A 16,680-nucleotide genomic window follows, 5' to 3' on the forward strand; every position below is an offset into this window, starting at 1 on the left:
CTTTCCTAAGGTGTCAGGGAGACCAGAGCAAGGCTTTTCCTTCCTTCGGTAAGCACCTTGATGCTGGCCGGAAAGTGTGCAGAGGGCTGAGGAGTGCCCGGCCTTGCCCACACATTAGCACCTCCGGTCTGTTGTTTCTCTCCCGAAATTGGAGGTGAGGGGCTGCTCACTGTGCCCAGCACACAGGCGGCCCCCACCCTTGGGAAAGTTAGTCTCGAACCTTGGGGCTCCCCAGGAGGAATCTTCAGGCTGCTGAGATGTTCAAGGGGTGCAGGTGAAGACACCGCAAGCTAGCTGCAGGGTGTATGGAGGGTCCCCATCCACGGACAGAGCTCCCCGACTCTTCAGCACGGTGTCCATGAGGTGACATAGGTTTAACACGACTTGAGAGACGTAGAATAGACTACTTTGTGAATGTGATTTGGATCTGGATTCAAGTAGTTCTAAAAAGGCATTTATGAGACTTGAGAAAATGGGGGTACTAACGAGATCCAGGATTTATCCTGGAGATTCACAGTGATTCTGGGTGTGAGGAGAGCCTCGTCCTCGTGTCTGGGCTGGGCGCTGGTGTGTTGGGCACACAAGGTCTCTGGTCTGTGCTAGGCCAAGTGGGGGATGGCGTGCGTGTGTCCCTAAGTGCTGTGACGGGGCGACAGCGTGTGTGCGGATGCCTTCTGCACCTGTCTCCTCGTGCGTGTCGTCCAGGCTGACCTTAGAGAAGGGACAGCGTCGCCTGTGTCCCGGCCGCGGGTGCTCCCTGGGGTTCTGCTCAGGCTGGGTTTGGATGCTGGCGATCACCTGTCCGTCACGTGTGCAGGAGCAGGGGCTGGGAGGCGCTTGGCGTGGTCGCAGGGATTGTGACATTAACCCTGACTCACTCATGGGTGCACGTGCTCGGGGCAGGCTTTGAGGTTCCATTGTGTGCGTCTCGCGCCAGGAGACGGATGCCACGGAGAACAGTCTCGTGCCAGTGGGGGCTCTCACACAGCGCACCTTCCTCCTCTTGCAGTTTGTTTGGAGGCTGGGAAGCTCAGCGGAGGTGAGATTGGGGCTCCTTTCTGCTGGGACCCCCTTTGTGCGTTTGACCCGGCATCTGCTTCTGCTTGGCTTCGGGCCCCAGCTAACTGCCAAGCTTGGCAGCCTCTTTAAAGAGCTCCTGCCCCAAGTGCTGGAGGCTGGGCTTCCGCCTGTGGAGTTCACTGGGGACACAGCTCAGCCTGGAGCAGAGGGGTCTGCAAACCTCTGCAGCATGGTGAGTGCTGTCCGGTGCTGAGGGAACGCAGAAGAAAAATTCTTCCACTAGGCTGAAGCTGGCACCGAATTTTGACCCAGAGGCGGTAGAAGGCCCAACCAGGCAGATCCACGCATGCCCATGCAAGCCCAGCTGCGTGGAGTCAGAGGCGCTGCTTGTGAAGCACAGCAGGGAGAGCAGCGTGCGCATGTGCCGGAGCTGCCTTCTCTGCGGTTGCCCTGGTTTTCGGTCCTTCTCCCAAGGGTAAGGGATGTGCACTGTTCAGAATGGGGCCTGGCCAATTCCCACAGTTAGAGGACACCCTTAGCGTCACCAGGCGTTCCTAAATTATTATGTCAGTCTCAGAACTCAGCGTCCCTCTGCAGGTCCCTTCCTCTCTTCTTCAGAAAGGGGTTCACTTGGCTTTTACTCCATGCTGTGCCCTGGAGTTTCGGGTTTGCTCGGTCAGCGTGCTGCGCATGGGCATCCTAACTCCTGGGACCAGGACCCAGTCCCATGGGCGCCGACAGTGCCAGGGGGCCTGTCACACACGCCCTGATCGAGGAGGGTCGGGTTAGGGTGCAGGGACAGCGCAGGGCTCTCCTGCGTATGACAGGCCGTAGGGTTGGACTCATGGAAAAGCCTTGGAGGAGCATCTTAGACCCTGGAACAGGTGTACCGAAGAGGCTCCATTCAACAAGTAGAAATCTTCCCAAACCATTGGAAGTAGGGCTGCTAAGCCGAGGCCTATATGTTAGGATTTCTAGGTGATGGACTGGACTGCAAAGTGCAAATGCAGTTAGGAGTCACATTATTTGGTAAGCTTTGGGCCCCGCGGGATGAGTGTTTGGTAAGCTTGAGGCCCATTCCTGTGTGCCTCCAAGCTCCAGTGCTGAGCTTCGGGGCCCTGGCGGAGGGCCTCAGGTGACACACGCAGAGCCAACGTGTTGGTGGCCTGGCTGCACCTGCACCTTGTCCTCCTGTCCCCCAGCCGCGTCACCCTGTGCTCCGGTCCCTGCTTTGCTGCTTGTTCTGTGTCTGCAGCTGCTGGCTGCAGGTTTGTCTGTTCGCAGCCCTGCAGTACTTGAGGCCGAAAGCCTCATTCCCGAAGGTGACGCAGTCAGGCCTGGGGTCTGACCCTCCTGCGATGTCCTGTGGCCGCCGAGACAGCCTCAGGACTGGCTTTTCCTCCCGATCACTGGGGTCACTGCTTTGGAGTCGATGCACGCCCAGCCCTGTGCAGCCGAATGAGTTTTCCTCTCCAGGACGCTTTCTCCTGACTGAGAGTCCTGGCTTCACGGGATGTGTTGAAAGTGGCTGACGGACCTCTGCTCCCCGAGCCCTGCCTGGGGCCCTCAGCCGAGGGTCATCAATGACCCAGAGCTGAAGTCGCCCCCTTGCAAGCCTCGGCCTTTTGCACGTGAGCTGTCTAAGCTGCTCAGTGTCTCTCCGTCCACACTGGCTCGCACTTGGGATGAAGACGACCCTAGGGCCGGACTTTCGCGAGGGCTGTAGGAGGCTGGGACCACTCGGCTCAGTTTCTGGATCCATGTCTGCCATGGCGTGGGGCCTTCCTCCACATGGCTCAGAGCCGAGCCGTAGCTGGTTCTGCCGGCAGTGACGCCCATGGCCCTGGCCCTGTGCTGTCCCGTGCAGGGTCCAGCGGCCCTGGATTTAGCTGAGCTAGAGAGCCACTCGCAGGCCACTGCTGTGCCTGCTGGGGGGACAGGTGTTGAGCCCGGGAGGCGGTGGAGGGATGGAGGGGTGAGCGCTAGTGCCCTGCAGTGGTCACGCACCTTTCCCCTTTTAAGTAAAGAGAAAAAACGGTGACGTTAGCTTTACTGACTAGGGCTCTGACTTAGTGTCCCGGAGGACCTCACGGGGCATCGGCTTGTAGGCTCTGCTGGCCCTACGCTCTGCAACAGTGATTGCTGCCTTCAAATACAGTATTCCTTCTCTTGACGTGTTTTACGTGTACAGGTTGAACATCGCTACTCTGGAACCTGGAGTGCTCTGACATCCAAAACACTTTGAAGCTGGTGCTCAAAAAGTTTTGGATTTTGGAGCATTTCAGATTTGGGGATCAGGGGTACTAAGCTGGTAAAAATCTACATGAAAATATTTTAAAATCTGAAAAACTCTGAAACCTGGGGCTGCTCTGGTCCCAGTCATTTTGGCTCCGGGCTGTGCCCTCCCTGTGCAGTTTGGGTTTGGTACCTGTCCAGGTCTCCGGGCAGGGGCCCTGCGGACGCAGCCGGAGAATGTCACCAGACGGGTCTCTGTGCACTGGCTGGAGACAAAGAGTGCTCTGGCAGTGCAGGTTGTGTGTGTCTTGTTTCAGGGCTTCTCTGACAGCCTGTCAGGGCCCCTGCTTGATTTGCGAGGTCGGAGCCTCTGGAATGGCAGATATCCCAGGCAGATGGCAGCAACGCATGCTCTTCGCCAGCTCTTCCCTTTCCTGGTGGTCTCTGCTGTTGCACGGCACATGTTCCTGTTCTAGCCTGGGCACCCTGAGCAGAAGGGGGGTGGTTGTCTCCCGGCGTTCCTGGCAAGCTGGAGGGGCAGCCACAGCAAGTGACGCCCTGTGCGTGCTGACCTCTGGTACAGCTGGTGTCGGGCAGGAGAGTGTGTCCCGGGTTCTGCACAGGGAGACTTCAGCTGTCTAGACGATGGGCCAGCTCTGCGGCGGGTGGAGCCGTGGTGTTCAGCAGTACTGTGACCACAGGGCACGCAGCCTTGGCTGGCAGCAGATCAAGGCACATGGCCCTCCTGTTAACCCTGCTGCCTGCACTGGAGCAAAGTGTATTGTTACAGACGTATGAATTGAACACCCGTGTCGACTCAGGCAGGGCAGGGCCAGGCAGCCCAGGACCACCCAGAAGACATGACAGAAGCTCCAAGCCTGACCCGGGCAGCGCGTGGCTTTGTGATGCGTGGCTCTGTGTAGGGACAGGTTGAGCTGAGGGGCTGCATCCTGCAGCATGGAGCCCGCTTTCAAGAGTTGAGAATGCAAAGTCCCAGGTCATAGTCTAACCGAGAAAAAGGAAATGGCAGGGTTGCAGAGGTCTTGGGCTTCTGCAGTGGTAAAGTTTTGTATCATTAAGGGGTCAAATAAAAGTGCAGAAAGAGACCCATGGTATCTGCATCGATCCCTCTTTTTTACCTCTAGAGGGGCACATGCAGTTAGTGCAGAAGTGTGCTCAGAGATGAGCGCGCACCCTTCCCTGTATTCCATCTGCCAAAGCCACTGTGCAGCAAATCCTGGAGTCAGATCCTGCCGAGGCCCTCTGCCTGCACGCGACCCTGTGCACGTTCGTGTTTGTCTTGTCTACAAGGTCTTTTGCAAAAAGTACTTTCCTGGAGGGTTGCGATCACGGTTTGTAATTGGGACCTGATTTGGACAGAAGCTTTGAGAAGCCGAGAGCCTGTATTCGACGCCGGCAGGGGCCTGCGGTTAACCCAGGGAGAGAGCTCTGAGGTGTCTGTTTCCGTGTCAGGGGCCTGCCAGTGCGATGATTTCTCGAGGAGAGCATTGCAGCGGTCCTTTCTCACACCTGAGTCCGGGTGGCTCCTGGCACCGTGGTGTGGATCCCTCCTGCTTTGCCTTCTGCAGCAGCTGCTCTGACTGTGCTCACCGGTGCCGTGCAGAGACCGGCTGGCTGTCAGAGGGCTGAATCCCCACCCAGTTCGCTCGCTGTTTTACCTGTGACAAGTCGCCGACCTTTGGTTCCCTGTTGCTGTCTGAGCGTTGCTTCTACACTCGCCTTCACACGGATGGGATGTGAAAAACCTGCTGGGTTTGGAGTTTTAAAGACCCAAATGCTCAGCTTGTCACAGAAAACCTTGAACCACCGCACTAAGGTTTGCATGGTAAAGGCCATGTGCCAGAGGCTGGGTCACCAGAGGGGCGTGCCTACTGGGAGGGAGTTAGGTGTGCATAGCGGGAGAAAGTGACATGCTGGCAGCAGGCCCTAGAGGGGCCATGGGGACCCCAGCTCCTCCCTTCTCCTTTTACTTCCCTGCCGCTGTGTGCCTTGCTCCTTTCCATGCCTTGGTGTTCTGCCTTGCCACAGACCAGTTGACCATGGACCAATACCTCTGAAACCGTGAACCAAAATCTCAGGCATTGCGTCACAGTGATAGAAAGCTCGTTAACACAGTTCCTGAAAAAGTTAACAGCATAGCCTGGTGCGGTATGGCACATGCAGTAATCTCAACTCAGGAAAGCTGAGGCAGGAGGATCTCAAGTCAAATCCTGCCTGGGCAACCTAGGTAGACCCTCTCTCAAAAGTAAAAATAAAAAGGGTTGGGGATGTAGCTCAGGAGTAGAACGACCCTTGGATTGATCTCCAGTACTGCAAAAGAAAAGCAAACCTCTGTAAATGTGAGTGTTGCTGTGTATCCTGGAAGGACATTAGCAATTGTAGCTGATCTTGATCCACCCGGCACAGCATGGGCAGAGAGAGCCGTGTGTGGAGAGCAGATAGCCCGGCTTCACCCCGGCCTGGGCCTCTGGAAGCCCAGCTCCATTAGAACCCTAAAACGACACCTACTTCCAGGACAGCGCCTGGGTGTACAAATGCCGAGGTGTCTGAGGACGTGGCTGCCCGGTGCATCACCATGTGTTGATGGCCTCCTTCCACGAGGGGCTCGGGTCAGAAAGTCGCTCACATGGTGTCTCCCCCAGGGGCCAAGCTGTTCTTGGAGGGGGCTGGCAGAGAGAAGGGTATACTCTTCCTGGTTTACATTTAATCATTGTGTTCCGTTGTTACCTTTTCCTTGAATTAAATCATGTATTTTAAAAAAGCAAGCCGCTTTTAAGACAATGGTAGAGAAGGCATGAAGAGGGATTAATTTTTAAACCACAATTTATGAACTTGCCTTATAACATTTTTATGATGGCCCTCGTTGAATTATCTTTTTCTGTTTGACGAAAATAGAATTCGATTTTCCTGTAGGGTGTTTAACATTTTGGGTTATAATCACGCCAGGGATGAATTAATAGATGTCTGAGTGAACTGTCAAGCGATCCCCTCCGGGTCTGAAATGTAATTAAAAATGCCAGCGAACTCACTCAGGAGTCTGCAGAGGACTTCAGGGTCCCCTCAAAATCTTGGTCAAGGACTGAAGCATCTGCCCAAGCGTGTGGCACTGCGGAAAACTTGGCCGCCACAAGACAGTGGCCAGGCCCCACTCCGCAGCCTGCTCCTCGCCCTGGCAATTTTGTGCATCATTCTGGGGCCGGGGGTGCCTTTAACCCGAGGAGAAACGCGTTTCCTTTTTGTTAAGTGTTTGTCCGAGCAAATCAATGCATGCGGTTAATTAAAACCCAGCACACAAACACCTAACGCGGGCTTCCGATTCCTTGCAGGTCACGCGTGACGCTGCAGACCATGATTCTCCCCGAGATCTGAGCTGGATCTGCGAGTTCAGAGAATCCCTGCAGCTCTGCACCTTCGGAGGCCTCGGGGGAAAAGGTCATCGTTCCCAAGAGTTCTGCACTTGGCCAGTCACCTCTCGTAACTGTGTGCCAAAGGTAGAGCTGTGATTTTCAGGTGGTGGCTTGGGCTTGTTGAGGTGGGGTTAATTTATGCTTTCCAGGAGCCTGGTGCAGACATGGGCTTGTCCTGCTGGAGCAGTAACAGGTGACGTGTCAAGCACGTAGACAGGAAGTCTGTGGGAGGGTGAACGTTACCCACGGGCCAGGCTGTGGCCAGACACTGGTTCTCAAGCATGTTCCGAGAGCCTCCCGCTTCACCAAATCAGGACAGGGAGCACAGCTGAGAACTGCGCGGGGCCTAGAGGAAGACTGATTCCTGCTGAGGCTGAGATGATAATCCGGGTCAGAAGGTGCAAACTAGGGGAGCTGTCTTGGGAAGGTTCTACCCATCCATGTGAGAAGTGTGCTCGTGTGTGGTAGTGCAGACATAACCGTAATAGACGTGTGGGTCTGGTGCCTGGGTCCTAGGATAAATGGATATGGTGGCCAAAGACATGGGGTGGGGTGGGGGGTCCTTTTGGTTCTTGCAGGGATGGAGCCCAGGGCCTTGCACACGCTGGGCAAGTGCTCTACCCCTGAGCTTCAGCCCACAAAAGTATTGCTTGCCCTAACAAATAGTTGGGGGAGTTTGGCTTAGGATCTCAGCTGCTGTCTGGGGCCAAGTTTCTCTGCTGCTCTGACTCTGGTTGGGGGTGAGAAGTGCTGGAGTCAAGGTACTGTGCCACCTTTAAGGACTGGCATTCCCTAGCCAGCTTTTGCTTCTGTTATTTACAGATTGTTTTGAACTATGCTTGACTCCAGAATTTTGAACTTTGGAACCTCTTGGGATAACGATTTCTGTGAATTAACTATGTCAACGTAAATTAGAGTACCTTTTGCTTGGTCTAAATGACTCTTAAAATATTTGGTGGATGTGCTTTCTCCTGGACTATGTTTCATTTGTTTGTTTTAAATGCGGAACCTTCTCCATTTCGGTGATGTCCTTTTGAAGTGCGGCATTTGGAACAATGTAAGATGGGTCAGGGAGGATTAAGTATCTGGCGTGTCCAGCTTGGTATCCTTTAGTCTCAGCGGGCGAATATGCCCACGTGCTGTTTACTTGGGGTGTTACTGTTGACGCCCCAGAGCTGTTCTCTGAGGGTGTTGCTGTTGTGATTGCAGAGCGGGTCCTGGCTGGGGACGGAGGACCTGACCCTTGCTGTCCCCATCCTGCCCTTCGCTTCACTGCTAGCCTGTGAGCTCAGGGCCCCCCGGCCCGTCTTCAGACCCTGTAGGGGACAGGCACTGTGGGGTGTTCCCTTGTCAGTCCTGCAGTCTGAGTTACCACAGAGACCTGCTCAAAGTCCTAGTGACTGTTTTTCAGAAGCCAGTCCCCGGAGTGACGCCTCTCCAGGCCTAGTCCTTGGTGAGTGTGGGCGTCACTGGTCAGATGTCAGGGACATCAGCGAGAAGTCGCAGCTCTTCAGATCCACCCGGCAAAATCCATCCGTAGCTCATCAGAGATCGACGCTGACTCTGCTTCCTGAGGCGGTCGGTCCTTGGTGGCAGCGGCATTCAGACTCCACGCCTGGGGCCTCCCTCTGAGGGGTGTGGCACAGCCAGGTGGGGCGAGCAGGCGGCTTACTGTACACGCACACCTGTTAAAGGATCTGTCCCCTGTACCCGCAAAGGGTGACTTCTGTTCCCTAGCTTTGTGAGATCCACCCAAAGACCCTGGTTTCCTCATTAAATGCTTTGGTGTTTCAGAGAAATCTAGGGAATCACGAGGTGCTTCCGTTCAGACAGTAAATCTTTACTGAGAGCAGCAGCCACCCTCCGGGCTGCTTTTCCAGTGCCTTTTGGCACTGTGTCTCAGCAGCTATGCAAACAGATAAAATACAGTTCTGACACTTTTTCTCAAGCCCTTACGGGTGCCAGCTCTGCAACTGGTGACTGTGGAGTGGAGGTCGGTGCCAGTCCCTGTGCCCAGCAGGGTGACGGGCTGTTGAGAGGAGTCCGGAGAACCAGAGTGTTCTCTGGGGTCAGAGTGGAGGCCACCCTTGTGCAGACCCCAGGGCAGTCTGTGTGGGTGAGGGGTAGCAGGTTCCAGGGGCTCCCAGGGACCTAAGCAGGGGTGGGGGGTGGCAGCTGGTCAGCCTGATCCTTCGAGTTGGCAGGAAGAAAGGCTGGCGGCACTGGCTCGGTGGGCTGGAGGTGCTGGCTGTAGGTGAGGTCCTTAGTGATCCACACCAGCTCCTGGGCAGCAGGAAGATGGAGGCTGTCTGAGGTATATGGTGGAGGAGCCCAAGGGGGATCTCGAAGCCCTGTTTCCTCGGGGCGCATTTCTGCCCCGTGTTCTTGGCCCCCACTGGGACCCTCACAGCTGCACCTGGCCTCCTTTGCCGGGTGGAGACCCCGAGGAGAGGGAGGTGCCCTTGATTTTCACAGTCATTATATAGGTGTGCAGCCTTCACTTCACTCCAGTCTGTGCTTGGGCATTGCCGTGGTCCCCAATGGGACAAGCATGTGAAGGGCAGTGTCTTCTCCTTAGAAAGCTATGAGCACTTCTTCTGAGGAGCGGTCCTGATGGGTAGGGCGGTCAGACCTCCTCACTGGCTTAGGTGACAGGCTCGAGGGCTAGGAACACCGGCCCCGGGTGTCACCAAGCTGTGGCTGCCCAGAGGGGCAGCCCAGCTGCACGTGTCAGCGTGGATCCTGTGTCCTTTCCGGTTGCACTGAAGCAGCAGCGGCTTTGTGCCACTGAGCAGCAGGAAAGGAAGGTCAGGCCTGCCGCGTTACGTTCAGAACAGCAGTACCCAGTGCACTTCCTTTGGTTCATGGAAGCTCATCTTCGTATTAGACCTAATCGACAGAGGAGTGGATTTACCCACAGTTGAAATCCACTTTGCATTACTGTAACAGAGTGCCCAGGGCTGGGTGCATTATAAAGAAGGGAGGGTTAGCAGCTCACAGGCTCTGGAGGTTCAGGGTCCTTGCTGGTGAGTTCTAAGGAGCACAGAGTGTCCTGTGGCAAGGGACAGGTAGCCTGTGGCAGGTCAGCTGCCTCTCCCTTGTCAGTCCTGCCTCTGCACACCAGGGTCGCCTGCACCAGCTGCGGTGTTACAGCAGCCTCCCCTCAAGGATCCGCTACTCAAGTTTCCACTTATTCAAGCTTCAGATGATCCCCGAGGCTTTAAAAAAATCCCACTGTGGTCCAGGCATTGTGGCTCACACTTGTAGTCCCACTACTTGGGAGGCTGAGGAAGGAGGATCACTCCCAGGCCAAGTGATCCTAACCTAGCCTGAAGAGCATAGCAAGACCCTGCCTCCAGAAACCAACCAACCAATTTAAATTAAAAATTCCGCTCTAATTGCTGCTTGTGGGAGATTCTCCTGTTTGATCCTGATAGGAGGGGAACCTTCAGTGGAGACCTATTTTACACAACAAAACTAATATGGTATGCGGAGAAACAGGAAGTGGCCAGCAGTGTAGCACTTCGAAACGCACCACAAACATGGGCTCCAGTCGGCTCCTCCCCACCTTGCCTTCTGTCTTGGGGATCTTGGCTCGGGGGACAGTGGGTCCTGGACGGGGGCAGCGGAGAGATCCGCATCCTGGTGTCACACACAGAGGATGAGTGTTTCTCTCCCTGTAGGGATTTTTAATTGAACCTACTCTTTCCCAGTGGGACTGTGACCGGGGTCACTGCAGGGCCCCAAGGGATGGGAAATCTTTATAGCTCTACAGGAGGCAGAGTGCGCACACTCCGCTCTGCCATTTTCTGGGCCCTGGCGGCATTTGTTATGTGTCCTCTTTCCTAACCAGACCCCAGGTCCTTGCACTGTGAACCCTTGGTCACCGGGTCCTGGTGATCGGGCCTGGAGATCCTGGCCCCATCGTGTGTCAGCGGGGCGCCCCACTGTTTCGCAGCTGACCCCACAGGGCCTGGCCCTAACCTGCAGAAGCTGGTCGGCACTGTGAACCGTGTATTTGGGAGTGGTTATTAGCTCTCTCTGGAGTGGAAAACCTAAAGAGGACAGATGATGTGTGGAGTAACTGATCAGTTACTTGCTACAGAAAGAAATTAATGAACCAGGAATTTCTGATTCCCCAATTAGAACCAATTCTAGATAGGTTACTGGTAAAGGGCTCTGGGCTCTTTGTACAGTGTCAGGCCTAGGCCCGAACCCTTCCTGGCCAAGCATCTCTGTGCCCCATGGTGAGCCCCAGATACCATCCCAGGGATCTCTCCGTAGACGGGCTTCTCTCTCACCCCCACTTTAGAAGCATGTGTGTGCTGAAAGTAAAAGAGTGACTGAAGACATACAGTGCAAACATTAATCAGACAGCAGGAATGGTGACAGTAGTGGCAAATACAAACACTTCAGAGAGTAGCAGTTATCAGGACTAAAGAAGGGTGATTGCACTAAAAAGATAGCATTCTTATGCATGCATGCACCAAGCAACAGAGCTGCAATGCAAGAAAACCACCAGCTGTGGAACTTCAAGGAGAAAGAGACAAACCCACAGTTACCTTTGGGAGTCTCCTCACCCCTGCACTAGGGCTGATAGAACAACTACTCAGAAACCAGCAGGGATCTGGAAGGCCCAAACTCACCCCAGCATCGGTTAGCAAGGCCTGGCTTCTGCGCCACACCACCAACAACGGAGTGTACCTTCTTTGCCAGAACCCACAGAACACGTGCCCCACTAGACCCTACCCTGGGCCAGAAAGCAGATTGAGGCAAATTTTACAGAACTGAAATACAATGCTTCTTCTGTGTCCTTTTGATACAGTCTCAACTTTTTGCTTTAAGAACAAAATAGTGCATTTCAGAAGGTGACATATTGAATGGTTCCATTTATGTAAAATTCTCAAAATGACAAAGTTGCAGAGATGGAGCAGAGTTGGGCATTCCCCGGGTCAGGGGCTCGTGTGACTGCAGCTGGGCCACTTGAGAGGTCTGTGGAACATGGTGCCCCTGTGTCCAGGCTTCAGTGGTGTCAGGACTGTGTGCACACACAGCACCACTGTCAGCGTGCTGAGCTGTAGCAGCAGAGGACATAGCCCTTGGAGGAGCCGGGTTTGGGGCTCACTGAGCCTCTCAGCAACACCTTTGCAACTCCTCATGAATCTGCACTTACTTCAAAAGTATAAACATTTTTTATAAAGAAAAAATGTTAAAGGTCAGGTCACTTCCTCTTTTATTACAATAGCCTGCAGTTTGGGATGTGGGAGATTTCCAAGTTTGCATAGCAGTTTGTGAATAAGTCCTGAAAGGAAGATAGAAATCAGACGGGGGTGGGGAAGTTGGCTGCTTTCCAAGTTGCTGTGGAATTGTTTCCCTGGTCAGCAGATTCCCTGCTCTCCCCTGGTGCCTGGCCACGCCTCTGTGCTCTCATGTATGGTTATAATCCACAGTAACTTATGCCGTAACTGATGCTGAACAGAAAATATGAACCGTGTGCACTGACGTAAGAACACTGCAGTGAAAGTCCCATGACAACACGCACGCACGTGTACACGCACACATGCCCAAGCCGTTGTGGATCGCAGTATTTAAACTCTGCTTTGGCTCTCAAGTCTAAGAAACAAGGCTGACAACATTGGGTCCTGCACACCATGTCTGTTCGTGAGTGTCCCCAGCAGCCTGTCCTTGGGTCAGCTTGTCCTCCGCTGGGCCGTGGCATCCTGAGCAGGTCACCAGCATGCCTGGCCTTGAGCTCCCATTTTTCTGTGGATAGATCCCAGCCGTCAGCTCTGGGCTGTGTGGGAATGCAGTGAACGCTGCGTGTGGGAGTGCCTGGACTCAGCGCGGTCTGCAGGGCCCCTCAGCCCCCTCGGGTGCAGTGCCCGCTGTCGGAACTGGCATCTCTGGAAACTGCAGCCTCATCTCTCTGGGGCCTGCTCACCCCTGCACTAGGGCTGGTAGCCTTTCCAAAACAGGTGCTATTTTCACCAGAACCCAAGTGAACGTGGCCGGGCACTGTGTCGGGCCCCAGCCCTTGGGACCGTGTGACTCTGGTCACAGCTCAGGAGCCAAGATCAGTGTGTTCTAATTCGGGGAAAGGCCGTTCTTTGTGTGGATTTGTACAGTTTTCTAAACCAGAAGGCGACCTTTTCTGTTGCCCTGGTTTTGAGGCCCTTGACGGCTTTGAGGGTCAGGCGTTCTGTCCGGGTTGCTCTGTGAAGTCACCTGCGTGTTTGTCCTGGTCACTTGGCTTCTGGGGAGGAAGGCCACAGAGGTCAAGCGCTGCCCTCACCCAGGGAATGAGGTCTCTAAGAGCAGCTTCTGCTTCTGGGTGGGAGGGAGGTCCCTAGTGTCCCCCTTCCCCATTGTTTATGTCCCGGGCCTTCACCCGTCACTTTCACCCCTGCTCACACGGGAGCCTGAGCAGCAGCACGTGCTGTGCCCCCTCGGGGGCCTTCTGGAGACAGCCAGGGCTGCCACTCGTGGAGGGAGCCCCCTCCTCCGTGTGGTGGGGAGGAGTGAGCGCCCCTTCCTGCCACTGCAGGGGCCGCATTGGGTGACTCTGCATCTGCCCTGTCTCATGGAGAGGGTGGCGGGAGTGTGGGCTTTGAGGGGACTGGACCCTTATCCGGAGCGTGTTCCCTAGGGCCCTGCAGCAGACTGTGGGCTCCTGCCACCTCCCTCCCTCCCTCCCTCTGAATGCACACCACCTCTTGCATTCTTAGCCAGCCGCCTTTGGCGCGGGGTCCTCCTGTGGCCCCGGATGTGAAGGAGGACTGTTGAGTTTTTGTGCTTGTTCTGTGCTCCCACAACCTCCCTGCGTGTGGGGTGACCGTGTCTTCAGCCGCGTTTCCTGGGGTCCTTAGCATTCTCCTCGTGGAACTGCAGGCGTTGCTTTGTATTCCGGGCACCAGGGATTTGTCATTCACTGCCTATATCGCTTGCAGCAGGTTTTTAGCAAGTGTTTGAATCCTAGTTTGATGCGTAAAAGTCCGTCTGGGGTGATGGGAGTCCACAGCCACGCCTCACTTTCCGGTTGCAGGAACCTCTTGCCTCTCGCGGAGCAGAGAGGGGCTCTGCTCCCGAACGGCGCCCTTTCCCTGGAAGAAGGCACCGGGAGAGCCGCAGCTCCAAGGCAGGGGCGCTGTGGATTGGTGTCCTGTCCATGACCAGCAGCCGATTTTCAATGGAGGTTATGATAAAGTTAATACGAATTTGTAAGTGTTGGAATTTTACTAGAAACACGTAAGTTCCTTGCTTTCAACCAGGTAAATGACCCAGTCCCAGGCCGTGCCTCCTCCGTCGTGTACGCGCTTTGCTACTCAGCCCCTCGCTGTCAGACGCTGCGCCAATCATTGCTAGAACTGGAAGATCCGCCCTTCACCCTGGGTTTCCTGTGTGTTTACGTACCTTCCGTGTACCCTCACGCTTTTATCCAAAGTAGCTGAAGAGTGTGAGTTTAAATTTTCTGGCAGAGTCCTTGTATGGCCCCCCTCCTACGAGGAAAAGGCCTCTTACAGTGCAGAGTACTGGAGACTGTAGTGACAGGTGGGGTTTTGACTGAAACACCTCGAGGTAGGACCCAGCCTCAGGGCAGGGCAGTGTGGGACACGTTCGTCCGTGGCCCCCTGACAGCCCGGTGACCCGTGGTGGTGGCGGCGGCCAGCACCAGCCCTGATAGGGGACACCACCAAGGGCCATCCCTCCGCGCCTCAGATGCTCACTCCGTGCGGGAGCCTGCGTGGCTGTGTGCTTGGTCATAGGGAGGCCGAGTCTTACGTTCCCGCGGAAGGTGGATGGCAGGGACCTGAAGGTGTGTGCAAGGCCGAGGGGAGGCCGCGGACACCACCCCACGCTGCCTCGCGCTGCCCCAGAGCCCCCAGGTGGGGAGGCCGAGCCTGCGGGCTGAGGGCGTCTGAGGCTGGCTGCAGAGGAGGGTAGGTGTGGCTGCTGGACAGTGAGGGTGGATTTAGTCAAGGGAAGAGGGGCAGCTGAGGTTTGGACCAAGGCCGCAACACAGGAGGGACAGAGCCATGCGGATACCTGGGGCGGAGCTCTGGACCGCAGGGCCAGGGCCCCTCAGGGGTAGGGTAGGTTTGGGGAGCAGCCTGGGACCAGTGTCTGCGCCCAGGCCTGGGCTATGCTCCCTGTGAGGGCAGCGGAAGGCTGCTGCTGGGGTTGCAGGAGGAGGAGGACGCAGACTTGGGGGCCAGGAGACCCCTCAGCAGGACAGGGCAGGAAGCCGCTGCCTCTGAGGCCCCCTCAGGAGTCTGCGTGGACCCTCAGGGGTGGCGGGGGAGGGCCCAGACCTGGGAGGAGAGGAGGTGCTTGGGAGTGTTTGGGGATTTTTAAAAAAATAAATCTAACAAGTGGAGCAGAAAATCCAAGACACTGATAAAAGTTCTTAGTGTTCTTTTCTATATATTACCAATACTTTTTTTTGTTTGTTTTGTCTTTTTCGGACAGGGTTTCCCTGTGTACTTCAGGCTGGCTCTGAACTCATTTTGTAGCCCACCCAGGCTGGCAATGATCCTCCTGCCTCAGCTTCCCAGTAGCTGGGATTGCAGGCGTGTGCCACTGTGCTCAGCACCAATATTTTCTTTAATAAAAAAAACACCTTTTAAAAGCTGAAGTCTTGGGGCCAGGGACATAGCTCAGTGGCACAAGTGCTTGCCTGGCAGGCACAAGGTCCTGAGTTCGATTCCCCATATCAAAAAAAAAAAACAACCAAAGAACAACAACAAAAAGCCAAAGTCTGGCAGGGTGGGTAGTAGATGTCTCCTTTATGACCTGCCTTCAGCACGCCTTTGCCTCAGGCTTCCCAGGGGTCTCAGCGCCTCCTTGGTTCTTCTGGTGGTTGGCTGGGCTCTTGATCTGCAGCTTCTGAGGTCTCAAGTGCTCCTGGCACCTGGAGCCTCGTTTCTGGGCGCTGGGTCAGGGGTCGGAATAACCGGCGCCGGTAGTAATGGTCGTGTTGATGGCACATGTCCCCTGCCATGTGGTGCGGGCAGCGCTTGGACTCTTCGGTCTTGCAAAGACCCACGAGCCAGGCTGAGAATGCGTCCAAAGGGAGGTGAAGGGCGCCCTCCTGACCGTTCTGCCCCAATCCAGGACAGCGTGAGGGCCAGGGAGGCACCCGCTGCCGGAGTGCAGGACCCTGGGTGGGTGTTAGGACAGAGGAAGGTCGTTCCGGGGACGCTGAGGACCGCTGAGTAGAGTGGGAACCCCCGTGACGAGCGTGGGTCGGGACCCTCCTTGCATTAAGCATGCCGTTCTCGTGCAGGACGTTGCTGAGAAAGAAGACTAAAATGGTTCTTAAAATAGCACAGTAAGTCAGGGATTGGTTTGCGGGAAACCTGTATTTCCTCATTCTGATTTCTTCAGTGCCGGGGAAGAGTCTTTAAAAGCACAGACACTGGGGTAAACAGAAGTTCAGTGACCTTCCCAGCGCCACTTGCAGACGTGTCTGTGTGGTTCCTCGGTGCCAGGTCCCTGTCCCCAGGGCTGGGTCCACATGGGCGTGCTGAGCTTCTCGCCCTAGTTTGATAGGAAACTAACGGGGATGCAGACATGCACTGTGCAGGTGTGGCGAGTGGAGATGACTGGGACGCAGCCAGGCCCGAGTGACGGCGTGGGCGCCATGTAAATCTCATGCTCTGTCCCAGCCACGTGTGTTTCATACCCGGACAAGGAATCAGGAATAATAGATGGTGAGGGAAAAGGCCAGGCATCGGTTGGTGTACTGGATTCATTCACAAGGATTGAGGAAGCTCATGACTTGTATACTTCGATGTGTTCATGAGCTGTGGTTTAAACTATAGAAGTTACAGCTACTTTTAAGGTTGTGGCAAAAAAAAAATGGCAAGGTCTAATAAAGGCTTTCAAATAGTGGATGGTTATTATTTGTCTACTTTGGAAGCCATGAGTTTGGAGTATCTTGAAAATTCTGTGCACGCTGGCTATAGAGAGCCCTTCCTGGTGCTTGTCACGGCCCAGG

General features: G+C 55.2%; 1 protein-coding gene across 1 annotated transcript in view; it reads left to right on the forward strand.

Moving 5' to 3' along the window:
• Nck2 (NCK adaptor protein 2) overlaps nt 1–16,680 on the forward strand; it is a 105,085-nt gene that overhangs the window by 51,971 nt on the left and 36,434 nt on the right. The window contains exon 2 of the mRNA XM_005400789.2: nt 6,603–6,767. The gene's annotated coding sequence lies outside the window, so the exon portion shown is untranslated. The remainder of the gene's footprint in view (nt 1–6,602; nt 6,768–16,680) is intronic.

This window comes from Chinchilla lanigera, unplaced genomic scaffold (genome assembly GCF_000276665.1).
Source record: "Chinchilla lanigera isolate Chin_1 unplaced genomic scaffold, ChiLan1.0 scaffold00069, whole genome shotgun sequence".
In the NCBI taxonomy this organism is placed as follows: Eukaryota; Metazoa; Chordata; class Mammalia; order Rodentia; family Chinchillidae; genus Chinchilla; species Chinchilla lanigera.